This window comes from Polyodon spathula, chromosome 4 (assembly GCF_017654505.1).
Source record: "Polyodon spathula isolate WHYD16114869_AA chromosome 4, ASM1765450v1, whole genome shotgun sequence".
NCBI classification, from domain to species: Eukaryota; Metazoa; Chordata; class Actinopteri; order Acipenseriformes; family Polyodontidae; genus Polyodon; species Polyodon spathula.
In genome coordinates, this window is record NC_054537.1 from 72,482,008 (window position 1) to 72,500,346 (window position 18,339).

General features: G+C 36.2%; 1 protein-coding gene across 3 annotated transcripts in view; it reads left to right on the forward strand.

Moving 5' to 3' along the window:
* The window catches only part of LOC121314826 (ataxin-1-like), a 163,670-nt gene that overhangs the window by 92,473 nt on the left and 52,858 nt on the right, over positions 1-18,339 (forward strand). The gene's annotated exons all lie outside the window — the stretch shown is intronic.

The following is an 18,339-nucleotide window of genomic DNA, read 5'->3' on the forward strand; positions in this document are numbered from 1 at the left end:
CACACACTGGTTGGTATTTTAGTACAAATGTGGAAATGAGCTGTTAAACACTACTTCAACTGGCTGTTTGACTAAAACATACACCTTTCACCACCACCAATATCTTAACTTTTATTGGATCTTTAAGCATGCGTTATAGTTGTAACTTTGTTTAATTGTGATGTCCAACATGTTTGGGGTCTGTCCTTCGTCGTGACTTTTCAACACATCACTACATTAGAGTGTTGCCCTGTTATTCTACCAATTTGAAAACTGAATCTGATTACTGCAGAATTTAGGCAAAAACATTATTCCATTAGTTAATTTTAATTGAATATTTTTGGCCATCTGTTCTGTGCTGTTTCTATGTGCTATTGTACCTTCGTCAGTTGATTTATGCTGGGTGACTGTGGTATACAGTAGATTTTATGATATACATTATGAATAGTGTAACGTCAAAACAGAAAAGGCTAAGATACTAAATAAGTTGTGAGAGACAAGTTTATTTTCATTGAAAACGTTGACTAGTTAAACTCTCACCCCGATTGAACTGTATGATTTGGCCTGTTAAAGAAGGTATTGATACTGTCGGAGCTGTTCTCTGCTAAAAATGTGTGTGCACATGTGTCAAGTACCGCTGCCTTATAGGTAATTGTTTGCCAGCTATGTTATAACCTCTTCACCTTGATAAGTTTGTTGCTATTCTGTCCATGTGTGCACATAACTTCAAACACAAAACTTAAAAGAAAAAAAAAAAAGACTAAGATCAGTTTCCGCCTAGAAACGTCTCATTGTTTACCAAACAGTCCGGGCCTCATAGTCTGCATCTGAATAAGAACTGCTGCAGCCTAAGTAATTACCACATGTATGGGTAGCTGTTCTAATTCACTTGGGTTCTATTAATAAACCAACTGGGTTTGTGTGAACAGGATGATGTCATTGGCAAGCTGTTTCTACCAGGAAGAGACAAACACAGGAAAGCAGCAGGTTTAAATGCAAATGCGTACTTTTCATTATAAATAATAAAACACTGGAACAAAACAGCGGCATGGTGGCCAAAACAAAAGGTTAACAAAAATAATGTATATATAATTTTAAACATTGGTGCACAAACTTTTAATGCTGTCCCCCTTTTTTATCATACAATTTGTGCCCTCACCCCCACACAGTAATAATCACAATAATAGGTAGTTCAATATTACAATGAGTGTCTCACCCTCACACAGTTTATAAATGTTATTTTTGTTTTGTTTGTTTTTTACTCTTAGCGAGTGAACATTTAGCTGACATGTTAAGCTTTCTAACAAATAAATCTGTGAATTTAAACCTTTTTTTTACACTTGGCAAGTCAGCATTTAGCTAACATTTCTAACAAATAAATCAGTGGAAAAAAACCATAATAATTATTATTTTGTATTTTTTTTTAATTTGGTGATTCAACATTTACCTAACAGATACATCTGAAAAATATTATCGTTCAGCAATTAAATCTAAAAAAATAAATCTCGGTTTTCAAAAAAAAAAAGAAAAAAAAAGAAAAGTATTTTGTCAGCTAAATCTGAAGCTAACGTGCAAGCCCACGTCCATTGACGTGTTGGATTTGGCATTGTATGCTGCAGAGCTCCCCTTACAGTCTGGCTGTCAAGAATGTGTTTGTTAACATTTATGTATTTTGCGCACCACTGATTTTAAAGGCCACTTTCAATACCCCAAGGTTTCCCAAACTCCCCTGCATCCTCATTAGCACACGTGAACACCTATTTTATACACCTGTGGCTGGAGCCTTCATCATTTAAACATTTATTCAATGTTTACACAAGTTTTTGCAGCTTTCACCCTGCCATGCTGCCACACACCTACATTAATAATACACAAAATACACCCAAACAATAACAGTAATAACACCAACAGTACAACAAATAATACAAATATACACAGGGGCAGGGGTACCACATCAGACTTTGTTACAAGTATGGCTGTATTTAAAATACAGTAGCACAGTATTAGATGAATTAGTATTGGTTTTTTCAAAGTCAGCCTTGCAAAGTTGTTATTATTAGTGGTAGCAGGCCCAGAGACAACAGACAGACATTGAATAATTAGATACATTTTATTACTTGATTAATTTTTAGCTGCCTAGATGCCCACAGATCACTTGGAGGAAAGGAAATAGTCCAGAAGAAAAGTTGTCCTTGCTAGATTCTGTTTACCATTTGTTCTGTTTCCAATTTTAGGTTGCATTGACCATATGATGTAAGGCCTTAATATTTGCAGGGCTCAGTAAACACTGCAGCTAAATGTGTCTGCGACTTAATGTTGATGTCTGACCAATATGGGCCATGTTGAGGTAATGTGACTTTTTAGGTTTCTGCTTGATGAAGACTGCACATTTTCGAGGTGGGAAAAATGGGGCCCTGCGTGAACTGTTTGTTTTTAGTTTTGTTTTAATTCTTTCGAAGAGTCCATTACTATCAATATAATGTCTTTCATTTTTCAACTTGCAGGAGCATAGTGCCTTCCTTTCCAAAAAATAAGAAGAAGGACGTACTTGTTGAATTGCCATTAATTGTGATTTATAGTTTAATGAAGCTTTAGCCCTGACACAGTATCCGATAAGGTGCAGTGGGTGATAACATTAATTGCTGTTCCTACACACTGGATTTGATTAACTGAAATGTGCAGCTCCAAGCAATGGCACTATTTGCCTTAAGGGACCTCTCAAGAAACTGAGCCTGTTTAAAAATATAATATTTACTTACACTTGCTAAGAAAAACCTTGGCTGTGCAATACTTCCAATAATCTTGGCCAAAATATTAGAAGCCCCTGCAATATATAGCCCGCACTTATGTGTAAGTAGGCTGCACCGCACAGTAATTGTAACATTTGTAAGCAAATGGAGCAGGGCCTATTAGCAGTCTTAGCAGAGGCTTAACAAGCTTGATGTATGACATGTGACACCTCATGCTAAACACAGACTTAAAGTTGAACTCAAGCTAATTAAGTATGAGTGTAGTAGTTTGAAGCAGCTGACTAAATTGGAATCTCAGATATAAAAAAAGCACAGTGCTGTAAATTACTGTGCATAAAGCTTTGCAGTACTCTTTTAAAAGTCGGGGTGTTTAAAAGAGTTTAGTTTTCTTTCTGCTTCTCTTTAGTTTAGCCAATAAACATGTAATTTAGGCAAATACTTAAGCCTCTAAACTTTGTACATTCGTCTCTAGCAAGTCTTTTATCTATTTGTGATTTACTTCTCAAATAATGTGGTGTTACTGAAGTCAGTCAGTATATTTCTAAACCTACAAGTCCCATTTTTTAATGCACATTCTGATATTCCACTGCACTGTATGTGTTCTGTAAACCAGTGTTTTGTTTCCAAGTTGCAAAACCCTCTCTCCAGCAGGTGTCATCACAGTCTTGCAGAGTGAGTTTTCAAGACTAGCTTAATTTATTATAGAGGTAATTTTACTTGAGTGCTTCCAAACACACAGGCAACAAATTTAAAAACCAATTTAGTTTTACAAAAGAAAAAAAAAAAATCACAATTTAAACCAATTTACAAAAGTAGTTCATGAAATAGGAGCAGATTAACATGATATTACACCAGCGATTATGTTATTTGTGTAGGCAACCAAACTGCTTAAGTAGATATACTGTAACAGCAGAACACATTGTGTTTGGTGTTATGGACTTTCAGGGTTACAAATGTATTTCACTATTTCTTTTTGAGGTTCAGCCCATATGATTTAGTTTCTATTTTTTTAAATTCAAGTTGTCCAGTAAAATACTTAGTTCATGCACAAATACAGAGTAAATAAATTAGATCAATAAATTCTATTGATATATGCAAAAATAGAAATTTTCATATATACTATATAGCCTAAATGATACACAGTGCTCCCTTGCTATAACCCGGGTCTCAGTATTATATTAATTGGTCACCATTTGGATATTTGTAAAGTAAAGAACATTTGTATTAATGTTCATGACATATAAACCGTAAAATATTTGTTTTCATATTTTATTGAAATATGAGCTCACTAAAGCAGAGACAAACAATAGCACTAACCTACATCCATTTTATGTACTACTAAGAAAGAAAGTTTACAAACGAGAGGAGGCCTTATACTGTTATAATAAGCCTAGGGTTTTCTTGGAGGAAAATCAAGCTTCGCACTACACATGTAAATGCTGTTAATTACATCTAGTCTGCTTAAACTTGCATGTTTTACAATTCTAAACTTAACTTAATGCGTGTAGTTTTTTTTTTTATTATTATTTAACTCAGGCCTACTGTGTAATGAGGATTAAATGTGTGCAGAATTTGGTTATACAGGCTAAGTTCACTATAATGAACCCCCATGGGACCAGGGTGTTCACTATAATAGGGTTTGGCATTTTTCTGTATCAGAATAATGACAAAACAGCAAATTTGAATTGAACATCAATATATAGTACTTTTATAAAGGTTCCTTCGCATTGATCAACATTTAACCGCATTGCAAGACAGAGACATGGGAATTGGAGTTGAAACGCCAGCACAGGCGTGCAGGATTTATTAAACACAAAACAGAAAGTAAACAAACAGGTCATGTGACACTACCAACGATGGTAATATACAGAGAGGACACACACAGAAGACAGACAGGCAGGCAGCAAGTCTCAGTAGTGCGCCTGACTGTAAATCATTTGATCAAACATAACAGCTCCAAAATGCACACAAAACAAACCTGTTTCCACATATAAATGATACCAACACAAATTTTATAGATATGTTTAAAAGAAATAAATAAATGAAAAAGGAAAGGATGTACACTTACATGCTGAATACAGTAATTACATGTACTTTATCTTGAAAAACAACTGTCCAGCATAGATTGCTCCCCACACCCGTTGCCTGGTGGCAGTTTGTGTGAAGATGACGGACAGGCAGTGATTCCATTCATCATGCATGATTCATACTACAATTGGTCATCTTTGAATTAGTCAACCATGGTGTTTGTTTTCACTGAGAGAATAACACACTTGACACTGGAGAAAGTTCAGTGTCAGCCAGTACTGAGATCATTGTTTCCTGGTCGATCCTGTACGTGATCGTTCTAATAAGGCTGATTTGCATTGAAAAAATCGGTTCTTGTTGTTGGGATAGTTAAAAACGAGCGTTCGTTATAAGAAAGGTTTGTTATAGTAAAGTTAGCCTATATTAAGTTCGGGGGTGGGGGGCATAAACATAAGTCTCTGGTATCACAGCAAATGATAATAATTTGTATAACCGGTGTATCGCTGCAACCCTAATGTGGTGATATAATAATTAAGGGAAGGGGTTGCCATTATTACATGGCCCTATTATGACATCAATAACTTCTTAAATCGCACCTTCTTAAATGACAAAAACAGTATGGGACGAGAAACATTTACTACGACTAATCGCCTGATAGGTACAGTATGAACTCCAATGCAGACTTTCAGGAAGAAAGAAACCTGTTACAGTAGTTACCTAACTTGTTATTTACTAAGCTTATTGTGGGGTGGAGTGCACCACTAGTGTGTCTTTTACAAATAAATGACAAATTGCATACTGGAGCATACTGCATTGATGAATAGGGGCTTTTTACACAAACTGATTCCACTCTGAGTGATTTGCAGCAGAATCTGACTACTCTTAAATATGTCTGTGGCTAATGTAAAGCTTAAATGATATAAGCATTTTTATAAACATAATTGCCAGTGCCAGTAATCACATATTAGTCGTGTGCATTTAGTGGCAAGCTGATGCTTTGTGAATAGTTGTGAAAGTGCCCGCTACAAGAACATCGTTCTGCTGGTATTAACCTAATATATATTTTTATATGAAAGAAAGTAATTTATTTATTCATTTTTACAGCTTGTATATCAAAAGACATTTACTGACCATACTAGAATGCATAGTTGTGTATACTGTGTGACTTTTTTCTCTTTAACATTTGTGAGATCTGGTTTTCTTCCATTTCTCAGATTCCGTGTAAAATTAGGCCATGGGAAAAGAGCCAAGTAAATTAATAGTGGACTTTGTTTTTTTTTGTCTGGGAATTGTTTGCTTATGATATTAACAATTAACTTTTAAAATACATTTTGCATTCTAATTTTCTCTCAGATTTCTTAAGGAATGTTTTCTTAAAGGAAATAATAGTGTTTGGCTGGATCATGCTTACCATGTTTTTTTACCCAAATTGTGTGTTAGACTATACAGTACTTCATGATTTTCTTTTTTTTATTATTATTACCCATTAACATTATCCTGCCCTAAATTAGCTCAAGTATATTTAACTGGCAAAAAATTATATTTAGTTCAACTAAACGTTTATAACTTGAAAAAACGTATGTTAAGAATGTCACATAAAGGCTAATAGTATTTAACTGTGCCAGGCAGTTTTATTTAAAGAGCGTCACACAGCATGTGCTTCATTTAGTTTTAACTGGAAAAGTGCTTTCACTATTTCTTCTTATATTAGTTATTTCTTAGCAGACACCCTTACCCAGCGTGACTTACAGTTGTATACAAAAAATACATAAAGAATTACAGTACAGTAAATGAGCTGTGTCATAGGGGGGATCCTGTGTCCCCCACAGGCACTTGATGGCCACATATGTGGTCCTTACTGTGTTGTACTATCAAGAAAATACATTAGAACGGACTTCAAGTGACAAGGATACTGAAGTTAATAAAGAAATAATTGAATTTGTAAGGGACTACACTGTGTAACACTATCCAATTAAGTACAGCAAACAGCATGTTTATTATGCTGATATATGGGGCAGGTGGCCATGGCACTCATTGTTAATAATTAGTAACAAACTGCCAGTACAAACTACACAGTTTGTATTTTGACTGTGTAAGATTGTAGTCCATGCTAAATTACAATGGGGATTCAAATGGGGATACTATTTATAACTGAGTGTTTGAAGTTACGGATAAGGTGGTGTTGTAATACTAGATGAATATGATAGTAAAGGCTGTTAGTGTTTTGTTTTTTTGTTTTTTTAGTACTGCAAGCTATTGTGGTTATATTTTTAGAGAATGTTGCTAATGGCACATGGTTGTCATTGTTGGTTCACACATGTTTTTTTTTTTAAACCAAACAGTATATGAGTTCCAAGGGTCATAAGCTATCGTGGTGGTGGTTACATTTTTTATTTTATTTTTTTTTAAATTGGAATAATGTTAATCTTGGCCATCACTAAGCTCAGGCGTTGTTCACACAGCCCACTAGCCAAATGTTGAGACTTGAATTTTCCAAGAATGGGGGGTGACCATGCTTTAAACAGAAGATCCATGTTGCTAGTTCTCAGAATTGCTCAGGCTTCACACAGGGTAAAGCTTCAGAAATAGGGAAGGAAACCTGTAAAGAGTGAATGAGCCATTTCAGTGTCTCGACAACTAACTTGAGTGCATTCCAAAAAAGCAGCCTGTGAGTCTAGAATTTGAACTACATACATTTCAGCTATTAGAATTCCTCCCGTCGAACAAAGGCATCTAGCCTCGCTGCCCTCCTGATAATGATGTCACCTTCTTCAATTTCTTCAGTCCCCGTTGGTTTCTGTATATGAAGTATATACTGATTTCATAGTTGTTGGCTAAATTGAGCAAGTCTTGGCCACTCTGCACATGGGAAAAAAATGTACTTGGCTTGGAAAGACGTAATACTCATTGTGTAACAACTCAGCAGTTAAACCAATTAAAGGGCAACAGCAGCAGCCCAAGGGGGCTCTTTAGAGGACTGTTGGCACACACACACACACACACACACACACACACACACACACACACACACACACACACACACACACACACACACACACACACACACACACACACACACACACACACACACACACACACACACACACACACACACACACACACACACACACACACACACACACACACACACACACACACAACACACACACACACACACACACACACACACACACACACACACACACACACACACACACACACACACACACACACACACACACACACACACACACACACACACACACACACACACACACACACACACACACACACCACACACACACACACACACACACAACACACACACACACACACACACACACACACACACACACACACACACACACACACACACACACACACACACACACACACACACACACACACACACACACACACACACACACACACACACACACACACACACACACACACACACACACACACACACACACACACACACACACACACACACACACACACACACACACACACACACACACACACACACACACACACACACACACACACACACACACACACACACACACACACACACACACACACACACACACACACACACACACACACACACACACACACACACACACACACACACACACACACACACACACACACACACACACACACACACACACACACACACACACACACACAAACACACACACACACACACACACACACACACACACACACACACACACACACACACACACACACACACACACACACACACACACACACACAAACACACACACACACACACACACACACACACACACACACACACACACACACACACACACACACACACACACACACACACACACACACACACACACACACACACACACACACACACACACAAACACACAAACACACACACACACACACACACACAGTCGTCTGTCTGTGTGCCTGAAGCTGAATCTGCCATGACAGAAATAAGCCCTACAGCTTTTCTCACCAGTGATTGGGTGGCTGCATTGTGAGTTTAGAACCCAAAGAAGCTCTGCATATATCAACACCAGCCAAGAGGCTCAACTGGCAGCTTTCCATTCAGATATTGACTTGAGTACAATTTGTGCTCAGTGGTTCACAGGGTCTCGCGTGTAGTTCAGCTGCTGGTGTTATATTGCCATATGAGAGCAGAATATACAGTGGGGTAAGCAAATTCTAAGGCACACTGTCGTTCTGATTCGGAGAGCAAACCACTGTGAAAGCTGAAAGCAACTTGCTTGAGGCAAGGAGAGAGACCGAGAAACAGCAAGGGCAAGCACATTCCAGCATTTTGGGTATTTTAGTAGACCAAAGCAAACATTTGCAAAGGAGGTAAAGTTATGAGTATAACCCCAAGTGATTTGTGAAAACGTTTGTGAGAGCGCTGCCAGTGTCACTGAGGTCTCATTACAGGACATGTGCAGTTCATCTTACTGGTAGTTATGTTTGTCATTAACCCTTCCCTTTCCTTTACAATAGAAACTTACAGGGCATCCTTTTTTATGTCTAGGAACTGCATGTGCAACGCACACATTATTTTTATAGGTGTTCTTGTTTTGGTGTATATTTGTTTTTATGAAATATTGTGAGGTGTATAACTGAACTCCTAGTTGGGTTGATCTAACAATGTGTATCTCACCCGATGTCCTTGAAGTAGAGGCAAAAATCATTGTGGATTGGTCACATATCCTTCCAAAAAATGTTTAACTCAAGGGCTAAGAACAGAATGAAACTAATATTCTGGTCTACTGTACAGTAAATGATCTAGATATAATATGTGAGGTTTATATAGCAGGGAAGGGAAAATGTATGGGTAAATGTGATTATTGAAATAGTCTGACAGCACATTGAATAAAGCGCCTCAAGAATTTTATTCCACGAGCAAAAGTTCTAATTAAATCAAATCCGCTAACTGAATTCTTAGCCGTCCAGAGATTAATGATAAGGAACAGGGTAGATAGAATTTGATGGCATTCTTGTTCATTTAAACATTGGAATTGTAATTGTAATTGGAAAAGTTGTTGACAGCTGTACAGTGCACAGTGTGTTCATTTGATTAAACTTTGAGTGGATTCATAGACTGCCAAAATCTACAGCACTTTGTCTAATTAGAAACAAAGTCTGAAAGGGAACAAGGAAGGATTAGCTGTCAGTTTATTGTAGCCTGTCAGCAATATGATGATTTGTAATATTGCTCACTTGTTCAAATACCAGTGGCCCGCATAAAATACAGATCGCTGGTCACCTACTATTTATGCATTGTAAGAGACAATAAATGATAAGCGTGTAATCAGTAAAAATAATTCACTTTTTCGAGTACTTTTCAGGACAAAAAACTGTGGATTGTTTTTTTTTTACCAATTCAACACCACTTTGAGTTGTTTATGCCATTTAAAACATATCTTCCTAATCAATACTTGTTCAATAATGAGATGCAATTGATTGTTAATTTGGTCATTGCATTTGGTTTTTGCTCTTTTGTTAGACATTGTTCAACAGTTAAAATGAGTTCCTCAGAGTTTGAGTTTGAAATCCCACTTACGCAGACACATTGTCTATTTAAGTGATGATTGTAGCGAGGACTATGTTTACAACATGAAAATGGCATTGGCAAAATAACTAAGGAATGTGAACCAGGAATGGAGCGTAAAGGTATTTATTGTTTTGCGAAAGCTAAAACAGATCAAGACCTAAATATCATTGTGAGCGATCAGTTTTCAGTAAGTACTCAGGCAAAATGTAAGTGGGCTATAAGCTTGTTTGAACAATTATATGTAAAATTAAAATTAGAAGGGGAGATGTTTGTGGAAGTGAATTTGTAATTATATATATTTTTTATTATGTTGATGTATAATTGCATTACTTTTCTATTACAAGAAATGCTAAGTGCTTTTCTAAGTGTTACATTCAAAATATGTAATACTATAATTAATTGTTGAAATGATTGTTGCATAGTTACATTGTATTTGCTTTTCTATTGAATTGTTCTGATTTGTGTTTTCATTGGTGAATCAATGGTTTTCTGTGGATTCGTAGCACACACTGTGGATTCGCTAATTAACAATTTGTCCACCTCACACTCCCCTTCTCTTCAAAGCCACACAGACACTTTTAGTTAGAAGATTAGTTGAATGAATCAATCAGTAGATCAAAGGGCGACGTCTCAGAAACTTTTTATGGGGACCTCTGACTTGTTATCAGGAAAGATATGGCGAGACTATATATAATATATTATATATATATAGATATATATATATAATATATTATATATATAGAATATATTATATATGATTATAATATATTATAATATATATATACTGTACACCCTGTGTCCTATTATCTGTGTTAGATTTTGAACCATTTTGAACCATTTGTCAAGGTTGTCTATCTCTTGTGCTGCTGAACATTTTATCTCCAATACATTTTCTTCACCTTTTAAGCCTGTAATACAGTTATATTCTGTGTAACATGTAACTACTAGTAATTATCAGACAAAGCAAATACCGATATGTTTTTTTAGGAGATAAATAACCAATATATAAAAGTGACAAATGTTATCATAATTATCAGTTGGTGTCCCATAGCATTGTACAGTATATAGCATAGATAATAAGCAAATTACAGGCAAGGTTTTTATTTTTTTATATACATAGAAATGCCCAAAGGCTGTGAAAAACAACCTAATTTATAACACATCCTTTCAGTTTTCACCTTCTTATTTATACTGTAGCCTTTCACAGTTGATGAGATTGCAACCCATAATTCAATGTATATATTGCTAACACTGGCTTTCACAAACATTACATTCACATGTAAATAACATTTTAACATACATAGGTTACGCTCCAATGAAGACATTTGCATTTTACACCCAGAAGAAGTCTTAAACAAAGAGGCTACCACTTGTTTTTGGACAGATGTTGAATTATAGCTTTTGGATTTCTTAAAAGAAAAAAGTTAAGTGCAAAACAATGGGAAATGTTGTATTATTATAATTCAGGCCACTGATTTAACTGGGCCACCAGAGTTAGTGTTTTTTAATACAAGTGTTAGTAAACATTAGTTAGTACAGTATCCACCACTCACACTGTGCAGGGTTGTTTCAGGCAGCCGTTTATATCAGACAAATAGCGTTCCATTCCATTTGCCATGCCTATTGATTTCAATAACAAAGGCATTGTTTATACCGTGTTAAGCACGCCATATATTTCGGGCAAACTCAGCCGTTTGGATCTCTTTATGTGCCATTCACATAGATTTAAATAACAAACACATTGCTTGCTTATTACTGTAGGAATCGCTCTTACTAATCCACCAATCAGCTGATTTCACCTCGTCACCTTGCAAATCACAGATTTCAATACAAAAGGCAGCACTTTGCTGTAGTAAAAGCTTGACCAATCAGCTGTTTGCACCTCGTTACTGAGCGATTACCCCTGTACTGTACCTTGGCTATTTAATCCCTGTACGCAGTGTCGGGTTTACAGTTTGAAAACAACACTGACTGCAACAGCAAGCATGGCTGGAAAGAGAAAAGCGATGAGCATCAGCACGACAATTCAGTGTAAATAAAATGTCACTGTTAGATACTGTGCACTTGCTAAAGCATGCTTGGAACTCAGTCAGCAAACAATGCAACGTTACTTCAGAAAAGCTGGGTTTTCTATAGTTCAGGAGGAGAGTGCTGAGGAAAATACAGCCGAAACTGAAACTCTGACTACACCACAGGGGGATGCCAGAAGAAGAATTCTGAGCTCTGTCACCTTGGTGACAAGGATGCTGTACCTGAGACAGACACCGATGATGTAAGCGTGCGTGCTGCGCTTGTAACACTGGCGTGCCATGAGGCAGCATCCGGATATAGAGCCGAAGTGGGATTTTTTTTTTAAAACGCTGAAAGTTTGGCGTTCATACAAAAAACGATCGTACAGATCAAAGTTCTTTGCTGGAAACAATTTGTACTAATGTTGCTTTCTATATACTTCTGCAATTACTTTTTTTAGCTTAATTTTTATTACATTCATAGGTTTTAATACATCTTTTTACGAGTGTAGTGAGTGTCTTAATAAAGATTTTTAACTACATACACGTATGTTTGTTTTGATTACTGTACTGGTGATTGGGGGGCATTTTGAATGTCAGGTTATTGTTTAGCGTTTATACCGTACATCACTTACCGGTGAATCACGTTAACACAAAGGCGCCTGTTCCAAGCGATGGCGACAGTATGTGCACTTTGACTAGGTTGGTATTTAATGTACGATTTAGAAAAGGTTAATTTTTACAGTGTACCACTATTGCTTTTTAGGACAGCTCTGGTACTTTGCCACTACACTCTGACTTCATGACTTCAAAATATTAAAGTTTCGGGATTGAAATATATATGCAGATATTTGTAAAACCGACAGCAAAATAATAAACGAATATTCAAATTTAAAAGGGAACTTGAATATCAACTGAATATATATATATATTATATATATATCTATATATATATATATATATTATATATATCTATATATATATATATATATATAATGTACAAAGTTACAAATCTTTATATTTCACATTAGCAATAAAGTTAAATAAGCTCAACTATATATTGCAAAGGCAGGAAGTATAAAAACGAATTCACGTTTCTGAATATAACATAACACTGCTGTCACATATGCCAAAATTATTCAATGACTGTAAATATTTCTAAATAGTTCATTAACAAATGGTGTTATGGCAATAAAGAACAGCTTTTTGTTTATCAAAATCACAGCAAAGGCAAGCGCTAGGCCTATCGTTTTCTTAAAGGGAATGTCTTGTAACGGCTACTCTTTCTTCATTGGTCAGCGATAACAGAATTCTGCCTGGGCCCAGCTCAAACTGCACTTTAGAATAACAACATTAAGGGGACAGCGCAATCCAGCGCAAAAATAAAGAACTTTACCCTTACGTTTTAGTTTTCTCCCATTTCCTCAAGATCAGACCCCTTAGGTTAATTTACATAAGCAAAATGTAAATTTTCTGGCACTTGAGGATTTGGTTTAGGTTTCCGTTCCTTCATAAAATTCCTAATCCCAGACTGCTGAATTGCCCCTTTCACTTCGTTAAACTACATGACCTCAAAACACAGCAGTAGAACAGCAGATGTCTTTCTTAATGGGGACTGTGGAATGGTGGAGTGGCCCTGTTGCTATAGTAGCCAGCACTTTAGTATTCCAACTGCACACTTACAAGAGCACATAGTCCAATTCATCTGAACCATTTGAACCGTCGAGACTTTTCAGAGTAGGTAGGAAAGGAGCATTAGTTTGCAATTCTCACACAAGCCTTTTTCTTTGAATGATCTCTTTATTAGCACAAGTTACCAGTGTTCATGTAAGATTAGAGACTGTCTATAGACTGCATTTCTTACCCATGTATCTGTCACATTCAATGGATAGACAATATTATGTCTTCCCTGCTCACCTAATAACGTGTAGTTAGTCTGAAAGTTTTCATTGCAGTCCCAGTACAGTATGGATCAATATTCTGAAATTACTCACTTGGGAGTTTTGAGACATGTTTACATCATCTTTTGTTACAAGTTTTTTTTTTTAAATGGATAGCTTTGTGGCTTTTTTTTTTTTTTCTAAAATTGAAAATAAATCCTTTACACTTTCATGGTAATTTATATAAGCAGTCAGTACTTTTATGTCAGGCAGTGAGAGTGGTTTCTTCGAGACTAAGGCCACTGGTTTGAGACCAGTTGGAAAATTAAACAAGGTGCCAATAATTGCCAGCCTCCCTAAATGTCAGTATGTTCTATACAGTGAGTGTGGCAGGACTACCTCCTCCCATTGAGAGTGCTGTCTTATGTGCTCTTTATGTGTAAGGCCTGTGATAGCAAAGGCTTAAAAATATTATTAGTTATTGTTACAAAAGAAAGCTATATTTATAGAAGAAGTTTAAAAGTAAGGAAATAATTCCGGTACTGTAGCTGTTCTTCATTTTCACTTCATTCGTTGTTTTTTTTTTCTGTTTGTATTTTTTCATTGGGATCTATGTTAGTAGAAAGGAACTGTCTGTTAAGAATTGCTCTTTCATCATGTTTGTTTACAAGACAATGCTTTTTATGCTGTACGGGTCTCTCATTTCCATTGAAATGAAGAAATGACTTATAATAAATAACCTCAAAGCTCACAAAAGTTGAAATTGTAGACTTAGCTTGTTTCACAAGTGAAAAGAGTCTGGTATTCTCAATAATGTTGCTTCCAGTGGGTGTTAGTTCACATCAAAAAAACACCACACAAGTTGGCACAATTACCGCTCTTGAAAAGGACCTGGACTGAATGTGTTCAGGTCAGGATCGAGGTGCAGTTACAGAGCTAGAAGAGAAAGGTTGCATGGTGCATGCCAGTGCCAAATTAGTTTAAAATATATAATATACATGCGATACATCTTAATATAATATACTAAGATCTATGAGGACCCTGCTCTAGTCAGAAAACAAAATCTCTGGGGTGTCCTTGCCTGAAGCCTAACATACAAGCAAGAGTCCTGTGAAAATCGGAGGTAAAAAAAAAAAAAAATAGTAGAGTCTACAGAGAATAGCATTGCCTCAGACAAGTACATCTTCTGAAAAGGCAAAGCAAATGTTTGTAATAGCACAGCTAAATCCCCAAGTGCCCAGTCTAGCTATGCCGGGCTATTTGTCAGAATATTCATAGGAGAAATGAAGGAACACAGCAACTAAGAAGGAAACCACAATCGATTGTGCAGCCTGCATTTCTACAGGGCCTTTGTAGCTGTTCTCTTGCCTGGGGTGGTTACCTAGTGAAACAGCCTACCACAAGCCAATCATGGGTACATGCCTGTGACACAGTGATATATCTCTATATACTACTGTTGCAAAATTGAAAAAAGAAAAGATGATAACCACACACTCAATTGCAATAATATATTAAAAGAAAAAAGAAAAGCAGACATTTCGACACCGGAGACAGGGTAAAAGTTTGCACAAAACAGATATATTTAATGGTTTCAAGTTATTAGTCACAGGTGAAGAAAAGTCATTGCATTCACGTGCAAATTCAACACTTAGTATAAAATCAATCAAGGAAGATTAACAAAGTTAATTACCCATTTAGAGTTACATTGTTAAATTGTTCTAACAGTTTGACAAAACCAATTTTAAATTGAGAAATTAACTAATTTGTACAATTTTCACAAGAAGCACTTACATCAATTACCATATAGTTGTTGTACAAAAGACAATTAATATAGAAATATTATAAAAAGAAATATACAAAATTGTTAAGGAGACACATTCATCAGACAAAAAGATGCAAATCTGTATAATCATATAATTTTAGATGAATTAATATAGTGAAATGCCAATCAAGGCCTCATGATTAAGTTACATAGTTCAGTTGTTCTATCAGAGTAGAAAGAAAACAATTTTAAATCGAGTATCAGACGTTTATACAGTTTTCATAAGAAAATTGAACACACTTGCTATAATAGTGTCCGTAGGGTTAAAGACAGTACTGATTTAACAGAGTAAGTCTAAAAAGTGGTTTTGTTCTCAATGGTGATGCCTCACTCTAAAAAAATAATAATAAAATACTATAAGTCTGTTGTGTATTATTATTATTATTATTATTATTATTATTATTATTATTATTATTACTTTATGTGAATGTGTTTCCTTTATTTCAATCAGGCCCCTGTCCCAGTCCTAGGGATACAAATATGTATATTAGGGAGACTTACTAGGGCACTTCTCTGACAAGTACTGTGGGGTCTTTAAGAACCGCAAAGCTAACAGAAGCTTGTTTTTCCATCTCCACTGATTGACAGCTTTTTTTTTTTTCCACAGCCCTATACTGTACTCTTGCTGGGTGTTTTAGATGCATCGTCTCCAGGTTAGCAAGCCTGTTGAATGTAACTGCTTAGCTTTAATTAAAAAGTGACGAGAGCTGAAGTGAGGATACAGACACACTTAGAGTGGACCCATAGCTTAAAGCAGTGATTTTCAACTGGGAGAGCTGTTTACTGGATGGTTATGGGACCAGTGTGGAATTCAAACAAAAGACAAACAGATTAACCTATCTGAATCAATGCTGTAGTAGTGTTAGTGAATGTTTCACCTGCATATGGATTCAGTAAATGCTGATGGAAGGTTCAGATTTACAATGTAAGTATCAATAATAACTTTTTTTGTGAAATTGGTTTATCACATGCTGCTGCATTGTATTAGAAATGTAGTAAAATAAATGTAGGGTATTTATTAGCATGCTTTGTACACATGCTCAGTTATCACAAGGGATGTTAATTAATTACCTTTGCTTTTAAATGTTTGAGCGTTACGCATTTCAGATGTTGCTTTAATGCTCAGACATTGTCACAGATCTGTAGTCTGCAGTGCCAGCATAATAGTATGTATATAAGGCTAAAAGTCTTCATGTTCAATATTTATTGACGCGCATGTTAGAAAAAACAGTCATTAGTTCACCGATTGTTTACAAACATTCCAAAATGTTCAAATTAAAACATTTAAATAAACAGACGTGGGCAATTATCACTGTCTTTTCCAGTCGCTTGTATGCATGTTGGCCAATCAGTAGTCACTTGATTTCCTAGTTGCAGTCTGATTATGCTCAGTCTGGCACCCTCTAATAAGCCTCTTTCAGGCTGATAAATCTTTGCTTCCGCAGTCAACTAACAGTAGCTAACAGTAACAGCACACTGTATATATTATTCTGTAGTCAATCTCATAGTTTGCAATAAAGTGGCTAGCACCTGTTTATATTGGAGCCTTCATAAACATTTACCATGGTAATTTTGGACTTTCCCCATGATTTTCCTGTGGTTATACTATTCATTTACCATAGTTTTTTTGTTTTAATATGCTTTACCACTCTGTGATTTACCATGCTTTCATGCTTTATTTCACTTTGCTGTGCTTTTACTATGGGAAACTTTTATAGCTGGGAAATAATCGACATCCATTTCTGCAAGGGCTGTTTTCACTCTATCAGTTGATGTAATACTGTTGTGTTTAGCTGCTGTAATGGAGATCAGGCTTCTTGCTTTGTGTCAGGAATGTAGAGAACTAGGCAGTCTACAGGGTCAAAGAGGGTATTTATCAATAACACCCCCCCCCCCCCCCCCCCCCAGATATGTGTTAGTAATTACCAGACTTATGTTTCAAATCATGCGTTATTTCTTTGGACTGGAATGAAAAAAAAACCTCCTAATGAGCTCCTTACAGCAACCTCCTGATTTCTCAGCGATATTAAAGCTGCAGTGTCCCACAACCATGCCCCTTTACACAGAACTATGATTCCCTGGTTTTCTTTTCTGCATTCTTTCATAATTTAACATTCTATTCACCCACACACAAATATGCTACTTTGTAACTCAGCAGCTAATTGCAGCACCCTCAGATCTGGAGGAATAGAAAAAGCAGGGGTGCAGGGCCCTGTCTCCAAACTTTTTAACATTAGTTTGGAAGATCTGCACTGCCTGCAACAATGTAATGCATCAAGATCGCTGATTCAACCAA